The sequence below is a fragment of the Tupaia chinensis genome, unplaced genomic scaffold, assembly GCF_000334495.1.
Source record: "Tupaia chinensis unplaced genomic scaffold, TupChi_1.0 Scaffold000392_1, whole genome shotgun sequence".
NCBI lineage: Eukaryota > Metazoa > Chordata > Mammalia > Scandentia > Tupaiidae > Tupaia > Tupaia belangeri.
Genome location: NW_006159894.1, coordinates 1,229,756 through 1,238,926, shown reverse-complemented (window position 1 = coordinate 1,238,926; position 9,171 = coordinate 1,229,756). Strand labels below are relative to the sequence as shown.

Genomic DNA, 9,171 nt, shown 5'->3' with positions numbered 1-9,171 from the left:
GAATTCACCATGTTGTCACTCTTGTTTTTGTTTTTGTAGAGAGGTTTGTGCTATAGGGTGCGTGCACTCACCAAAAAGAGAGAGACAGAGAGACAGGAGGTGAGAAATCACCCACTGGGGAGATGGCCACGCCACAATCCCTTCTCCATTCTCCTCCGGAGTTGGGGCATGCACACAAACAGTCAGCACGAGCTTTAAGCCACTGGGTCCGGGACTCGAACCTCGGTTGACTATGTGGGAATCCAGTCGCATAACCATTATTCCATCTGCTGGTCCCCAAAATGAACTAATTTGTATTTCTGGCCTTTTTTAATATCTAAAAGTCTTGGGCTAGCCGGTAGCAAAGCAGTTTTAAGTGCTGTGCATAGGGAAATGGATCCCATATAACTGACTGTGCAATTTGAATCCCAGCCCTGGTGGCTTATAAAACATGGGTGTATGTGCATGGGTGCAGATTCCTGATGGGGTATAGAAATGAAGCACAGGGGGACCAGCAAGTGGCATAATGGTTATGTCGCTGAACTCCAACGTAGTCGACTGTGGTTCGAGTCCCAGACATCATGATGGCTTAAACCTCATGCTAGGCACATGTGCATGTGTGTCTGAAATCCTGAGAGGAGAATGAAGAAGGGATTGTGGCATGGCCATCCCCCATGGGGGCTAATTTCTTGCTTTCTGCCTCTCCGTCTTACAAGCCCTATAGTAAAAATTGCTCTCAAGGAAAAAAAAAAATGTGGAGAGGAGCCAGCAGGTGGCTTGGCGGTTAAGGTGTCGGACTCCCACATGGCTTACTGTGGTTTAAGTTCTGGCCCGGGAGCTTACTTTCCCTCTCTCGCCCCCTCTCTCATTTTCTGGCCAAATTAAAAAAATAATGATAATAGATAAAATTAAATAATTCTTAAAAAAAAAAAAAAGAAATGAAGAAGAGACTGTGGCATGATCATGCCCCATGGGGGGGGTGCTTTTTCTTCTTGATGAGTGCTCACACCTTCTAGCAATAAAAATAAGTAAATAATCTTTACTTTTCTTATCCTTCTGTCCCCTGGATTTCATTATGACCAAATCCAAAATATTTAGTTCATAGTTCATCTCTTTTATTTCCCATCGTACTTTAAACTGGGAGGATTTCTAAATACAGCAGTCAATTCTCATTACTCTCTGTAGGTAGATTTTTTTTAAAAAAAAGAGATTTTTGCCAGACAAGCAGATGGCATAATGGCTACATCGCTGGACTCCCATGTGGTTGACTGCGGTTCAAGTCCCGGACTCAGTGGCTTAAACTCATGCCAGGCGTGTGTGCGTGCTTGCCCCAGATCCCAAGGAGAATGGAGGAGAAGGGATTGTGGCGTGACCATCCTCCTTGGGGGGTGATTTCTCACTTTCTGTGTCTCTGTCTTTCTGGCGAGCGCACATGCCCTGTAGCAAAAAAAAAAAAAAAACAACTTAAAAAAAAGATTTTTGCCATAGGGCACATGTGTTCACCGGAGAGACAGAGAAACAGAAAGTGAGAAATTGGCCCCGGGGCAGTAGCCATGCTGCAGTCCTTTTTCTATTCTCTGGGAATTTGGGGTATGCATGAGAAAGCACCTGGGTTGTTTCAAGCCACCGACCGGGTCTAGGACTTGAACCGCAGCCAGCAGCACTGTATTCCATACCTGAACACTGTGGGGGTCCAGTGATGTAACCATGACACCACCTGCTGGCCCCTGTGCATAGGTTTTACAAAGTCACACTGAACACTGAATTAAGCTCAAACAGCCATTGCCTTTAGGAAAAAGACAGAGTTAGGTTCCCAAGAATCTCTCAACACAATGTTGTCCTCAGCCAATCAATAAATAACTCTGCTTTATGTGTGTTTCTGTTTAAAGAAACCTTATTTAATATATAGTTAATTCATAGATATTGAACTCGTGGCCAGCAGCACTGTATTCCATACCTGAGCAAAACTCACCCACTGATTTTTTTTCCCTAAGGCGTATCACAGATTTCTTGCAGTTAGGAATCTTACTTTGGCACTTCACTCTGAGCCATCTTAAACAGCTACACTGATAATAAAAAGAATGAAAATGGGTAAAATGTGGCACTACATAGACTGAGAGGACAGTTGTTTATAGAGTCGGAACGCCTTGTTCCCCTTAGCACTTCCAGTGACTCAGGTAATTCCCCTCATATATCTTTAAATGACCAGGAAAGCTCCTTGAGCGTTGACTCGGAGCAAGTCTGCGAACTTGCAAAAACAGAATTCGCAGATAGTGAGGACTGGCCGTAGCTCAGGAGCTCCTACTGCTCATACTTGCCTTTCCTACAGTGTCATTTTTCAGCCTTCCCATTAGGGTTGATCATTCCTTTCCTTGTTCAACACCCCGGTGCCAGCCTAGTGCCTCCCTCGTTCCAGAGTTTCTGCTTTCACTCTTAGATATAATTTACTGAGAACTCTGACCCATGTATTGCTCATGCCATTCTTGTGGAATGGAGGCCGGAACTTTGACCCAGAGAGGTTAAACAAGTTGCCCGTGAATTGGGATCACGGCTGAGACTTTTTCCACTGTCCCTGAAGCTCTGCAGCTTTATCAGCCAGCATTTCCCAAGCTGCCCGTAGGAACTGCTGTCTCTTTAGGTGTACCTGGGGAAAAGTGTGAGTCCAATTCACCTGGAGAACCCTGGGCTGAGCTAGGTGGAAATAATTGTTTTTTTCTCATAAGTTTTTTTTCCCCCTAGGGCTTTTGATAGAACGCACATTGTGTATTTTGAGGAGAAAGCTGCTGGCTACACCGTGTTTTCCATACTTGAGACCTGGACGTTTCGCTCCTGGAACACTCTGAGGAATGTAGGGTTTTAGAAGGACAAGACACAGGGAGCGAATGAGGAGAGGCTGTCCCTCGCCAGCCTGATGATGGGGAGCAAAGATGGTGCCAAGGGAAGAGAAATATTCCGGCTGCATTTTGTCTAGAGCATGCTGCTAGAGTTGGGATTCTTGGGGGGCTATGGATTTATGTTTAGTTTGGTTTGCTTCTTCCTTATTCTTCGCTGCCACTTAGGAAATACCTACCACAGTTCTCGGAAATACTGCCACTGTTGCCAGCAAGTTCTCTCTCTGGCTGGCTTTGTTTCAAGGGGTTTCCTTACTCATCAATGGCTTTTTAACTTCTAGTCACAAGGTGGCGTACCACCTTAAGAAAAAGCCGTCCCAAGTCAGTGGGTTTTTTTGTTTTGAGGTCAGTGCATACTTTGCTGCCGTTTTATCACCCCTTAAATCATTTTACATAGGGTTTCCAGATGATCATCGTGCCCCCTTGAGCTCTTTCAGTTGGCACGGAATTTAACTTCAAATCAATTTGATTACTTGGAGAAGGTCTAAACCTTTGTTATAGTCTAACAGTGAGAAATAAGAGGACATTCAGACACAGCCAAATTTACTGGATTTTATTGATGAAGCCGGCAGCATATGGGGGACTCATGTCTCTCAAAGCCCCGCAGCCCCAAGTGCAAGGTGAGGGTGCTTATAAAGGCAAAACTCACACTCTTCCAGGTTGATGTGGCAATCACAAGAACAAAGAGTGGTGGGCTTGAAAGGGTAGGGGGTAGGGTTTTACAGTGTAAGAACATGCAAACAGCAGTTGGCATAATGGCTGTGTGGCTGGACTACCACGTGGTCGACCGTGGTTTGAGTCCCAGACCATGTTTCAAGTCCCTTGGGCACATGTGTGCATGCATGCCCAAGATCCTGAGAGGAGAAGGGATTGCAGGGTGATTTCTTGCCATATATATATATATAATATCTATAAATATATATATATATAATATCTATCTATCTATCTATCTATCCATATATTATCAAATCATTCTTTTTTATTTTTCTAATTTTCCCAGAGAGAGAGAGAGAGAGGGAGGGAGGGAGGGAGGAAGCAAGCCACCACCATAGTTGGCCATGTAAGAGTGTCTAGCACCTTAACCACCATGCCACCTCCTGGTCCCAATTTCTCGCTTTCTGTCTCTCTGTCTTGGCAAGTGCACAGGCAGCTATGGCAAAAAACCTCTCAAAAACAAAACAAAAAACAAAACACAATGTATCAGAGGCAGAACAAGAAGAGAAGGAGGTTAATCATTGTTAAGGGTATATTCCTTCCCAATGGCCTCCGGTGGCTGGACCCTATCTTAAGGCAGCCAGGAGGAGTGAGGGTTAAAGACAATAGGAGTGTTAATTCACTCTGTTCTTAGGCCGAAGGAGAAGGCAAGGTTCTAGTCACAGAATTTAACAGTTTATAATTTATAGTTTATATAGATGCTCCTGTAAGATAGAGCAGTGCCTGCTTCACTCTTTTTTTAAATTTTTCATTTTCATTTTTATTTATTCCTTCACTTATTTTAATTTGACCAGAGAGAGACATGGAGGGAAAGGGAAAGTGAGAAAAGAAGCCACCAGGTCTGGAACTGGAACCGTGGTCGGATATGTGGGAGTGTCCAGCGCCTTAACCACCATGTAAAGAACTGGTGAATCCTGGTAGGATTGAAAGGTCCTCGTAGAGGGGCAGGTGCCAAATTCAGTTGATTCTGTGGTATCTTAAGTGTATGTATGCACAGTAACCCTGAGATCTGTCCCTGCCCCCAGTGTTTTGATGACTGGGGTGCCCAGATAGCGCGGTGCTGCCCGCATTCCTCCACTGGGAGACCTGTCGGCTGCATTGCCGTCTTCCTAGAGCACTGGCGAGTTGCTCTCACCTGGGCCCTCTTCCACGCCAGGGCTGTGACCTCCGCGGGTCACTCCTGGACCCGCTCTGATCAGTTCCAAGCGTCACGCCCCCAGCTGCAGCCAGCTGTCTTCCCTCCCCACGAACTGGAAGCAGGGAGGAAGAAATCTCTTTGTAGCCCTGGTTCGTCAAGGGGCCTGTGGGAGGAGTGAAGGCAGGGCGGATGGCACTATGTGGAAATGCCTGGGTAGAGTCTCATTTCTCAGCAAACAGGAAGGATGGTGGGGGTGGTTCTAATCTAATCGCAAAGGCAGGCTGTTGGGGAGAAAGCAGGTGCACTTTGGAGGGTCCCAGGCCCCTCGTTGAGAGATGTGAATGCGAGCAGGTAGTGATTGCAGACCTCTTTAGACCCTGTGGACAGAGAACTGAATTTAAATGAAAGTCAGGCGGGGACCCAGTCATCAGCGAGGAACTGAGCCGGCCTCCTGGGCCCCAGGGCAGCACCCATTTCTACGTGTTGGACACTAACTGTGTCCCACACCTCCGAGTGGCATGGAGCCTTCTCTCTCCCCGCCGTGGCCATCAGCTTCGCTGGAAGCTTCCCTCTCCTTCATCTTCTCAGGCTTGCGCACCATCTGCTATGACAGTGTGCTCACCCAGAGGCTCTATTTCCCGGGCACCAGTGTCCAGTCCTCAGTCTGCACAGATGTGTACTGCAAAGCCCTGGGTGCTTTCATAGGGCAGGCTCAGGAGATGTGTATGTTTACTTAAAAGGAACATTTGTGGGCCGGCTCTGGCCTGGAGGTTAAGGCAGCTGGATTCCACATGGCCAACTGTGGTTCAAGTCCCAGACCCAGCACCTTGAGAAACACATGTGTATGTATGCCCAAAATCCTGAAAGGAGGGAGAAATGGAGAAGGGATTGCAGCGTGACCATTCCCCACTGGGGAGCGCTTTCTCCTTCTTTGTGTGCATTCACCTGTCACCAAAAAAAAAAAAAAAAAAGTGACATTTGGAAATAAAGTGTCTTAAAGATGGGTGCGTTTATCTAATCCACACAGTTACCTTATAGGCCAGAAGTGGCCTTGATCTAACTAATTGGTCATCTCTGGGTGACCAATTCTTGGTATAGGGCATGTCCTCCCCCTATTAATCTGAATAGCCCCAGCCTTCCCTAGTATACAGTCCATAATGTGCTTTATAGGATACACACAGAATTAAATACCCCATCTCCTTAATGTACCACCTTGAATTCCGTACCAAATGTGTGGCCTTCTGTAACAGTTCCACCCGAATATCAGGACTGAGGAGGTCACTTCTCTGCAGTGACGCCTCACTGTATGGATCAGCTGTCAGCAAGCTCTGATTTACTCCCTGTGGAGAGCCAGGAAGTAGTTTTGACTTTGTGGGTTGCACCTGCTCTGTTCTAACTACTGAAGTCTGCCTGCTAGAGCAGCTATAGACAACATATAAATGAATTAGACTTGCTGGTTCTAATTCAACTTAATTTACAGACACTGAGATGGGAATTTCATACAATTTTCATGTGTGATGAAATATTCTTTTGATTTTTTCCCCCAACTATTAAAAAATATAAATACTAGGACCAGCAGGTGGCATGGTGGTTAAGGCAGTGGACTCCCACATGGATGACGGCAGTTCAAGTCCCAGACCTGGCCACCTGCTTTTTCACTTTCTTTCTCTCTTGCTTGCTCTGTTTTTCTCTAGTGAGTGCACATGCCCTATAGCAAACTAAGAAATAATAATAAATAAAATTAAATAAAGAATTCTTTAAAAAAATAAAAAGGTCAATACTATTCTTAGCTTGAACTAAAACGGAGTGGGTCTGGATTTGGTCAGCAGATAATGAATTATGCCCTATTATATATGATTTGTAAGTTTGCTTTCTATTAAAAATTTTATAATTATGTACTTGGCTTGAATAGAAATTAAAGTCCCAAGTTAGTTATCAGTACAAGAGTACTTCGAAAAAATTGTGGAGAGGCTGAAGTGGTGCGGAGGAGACAGGAGGGACTCGAGAGCACAGTTGCCACCATGAGTCTCCTCAACAAGCCCGAGTGAGATGACCCCAGAGGAGCTGCAGAAGGGGAGAAGGGGGAATTCCACATGGGGCCACCATCTGTGCCCACGCAGTCAAGAACAGCACCCAAGTACTCCTCGACTGCCGCAACCAGAAACTCCTGGGCCGTGCAAAGGCCCTTGACAGGCGCTGCAACATGGTGCCGGACAACGTGAAGGAGCTGTGGGCTGAGGTCCCCCAGAGTGGCAAGGGCAAGAAGTCCAAGCCAGTCCACAAGGACTGCCACGTCTCCAGGATGCTTCTACCTGGACTCAGTCATCATGGTCCTACAGAGCCCACTCATCCCCCGGCGAATAGAGCTGCTGCCCTTTTACCAGAACTCACTCCCTTGTCCTGCCAAGACTGACCTTTGTGATGGGAATAATAAATGCTGTGTGCTTTTTCAGGGAGACTTTTACTAGAGGATGCATGCACTTGCCAGAGAGACAACGAGACAGAAGGCAAAAAAGTCACACCCCGGGGGGATGGCCACACACGGTCCTTTCTCCTCCATTCTCCTCTCGGGATTTTGGGCACACATGTATATGTGCCTGGTGGGAGTTTTAAGCTGCTGGGTCCAGGACTTGAACCACAGTCGACTATGTGGGAGTCTAGGGACAAAACCATTATACCATTTGTTGGTCCCAAATCCTGTGTGCGTGTGTGTGTGTTTCCCAAGAATAATTTATTTATTTATTTCATTATTATTTTTAAATATAACCAGAGAGAGACAGAGAGAGAGAGAGAGAGAGAGAGAGAGAGAGAAAGGGAGGAAGCAGCCACCGGTCCAGGACTCAAACTGCGGCCGACCATGTGGAAACCCAACGCCTTTAACCACCGTGCCACTTACCAGTCCCAATCCTGTTGTTTTTGTTTTGTTTTGTTTTTTTCCTTTGGGAGGGGGAGGTTCTTTATTTTTTTTGCTATAGAACACATGCACTCGCCAGAAAGACAGAGATGGAGAGACGGAAAGTGAGAAATCAACCCCCAGGGGGGATGGCCACGCCGCAATCCCTTCTCCTCCATTCTCCTCTCGGGATCTTGGGCACGCACGCACACACATCTGGCATGAGTTTCAGTCACTGGGTCCGGGACTCAAACTGCGGTTGAATACATGGTAGTCCAGCAACATAGCCATTATGCCAACTTCTGGTCCCCCAATGCTGTGTTTTTAATAAAGAAAAACTTACGGAAAAATGGAATAAAAGTACAAATTTATTTTGATATAAAATATTTTGAAATCCATGTGTTATTTTTTCTTAATATGCATTTTCATGAAATTTTTGAGGACGCCTCAAATTAATTCCATTGATTAGTCATGTATTTACAAAGTTGAATGATGCATTTAAAAATAATAATAAAAAAAGATATCTTATTCAAATAAACCCTGTCCTTTCCCCTCTGAAAAGAGCTAGCCCATTTCTACGCTGTATTTTTATGTGCTGGCGTGGTGGGCCTTCACCACCAGCAGAGGGGCAGCCAATGGACTCGTGGTAACTGCAGTTTGACCTGTCAGCCCCTCTCCTGTGAGGGAGCAGGGCCTGGGCCCTGTGGAGGGTGCTGACGCTGGGCCTGAGCTCTGAGTCTGTTGTAACCACTGCCTTCAGCCCACAGGGTTGCCTTTCTGGGCCTGAACTATAGTGACCTCCTGCCCCAGGACACCAGACCAGTTCTGCCCTGAACTCAGTCTAGCCTTTCCACAGTCTGGCTCCTAAGGCCAGCCCACCTGTCCCTGAGAAACAGTCAACTCCTTTTTATTTTCTTTTATTTAGTTTTTTTTTTTTTGGCTATAGGGCCCATGTGCTCCCTGGAGAGACAGAGAGAAGACAAGTGAGAAATCACCCCCTGGTGGTACGGCCACACTGTGATCCCTTCTCCATTCTCCACTGTGCATATTTTTCAAGCTGCTGAGTCCAGGACTTGAACTACAGAGTCGGTCATGTAGGATCCAGTGCCTTAATCACCCTGCCACCTGCTGGCCTATACCTTTGTAAGTTTTCAAAGCATCTAGTGACACCCACTTGAAGTTCTTGCTGAGTTCCTCTGAGGTCTCAGTCGCTCTACCAGGTGGTTTTATGTTTCTTTTGTCTTTTAAAAGTTATTTTATTTATTATTATTATTATTATTTTGAAGAATTATTTATCATCATCATTTTTTAATTTGACTGAGGTGGGGTGAGGAGTGTGAAAGCAAGTCACCAGGTCCTGGACTCAAACCACAGTTGGCCATGTGGAAGTTCAGCGCCTTAGCCACTATGCCGCCTGCCAGTCCCTGTGATTATTATTTTTTTAAAAATTTGCTATAGGGCACCTGTGCTCACCAGAGAGAGAGGAAAAGTGAGAAAACAAGCCACCAAGTCTGAGACTTAAACCATGGTAGATGACTGCGTGGGATTCCAGTGCC

General features: G+C 45.9%; 1 pseudogene; it reads left to right on the top strand.

The window, feature by feature from the left end:
* The first annotated feature begins 6,543 nt into the window (after positions 1–6,543).
* LOC102473989 (small nuclear ribonucleoprotein Sm D2 pseudogene) lies at positions 6,544–7,242 on the top strand (annotated as a pseudogene).
* The last annotated feature ends 1,929 nt before the right edge of the window (positions 7,243–9,171 follow it).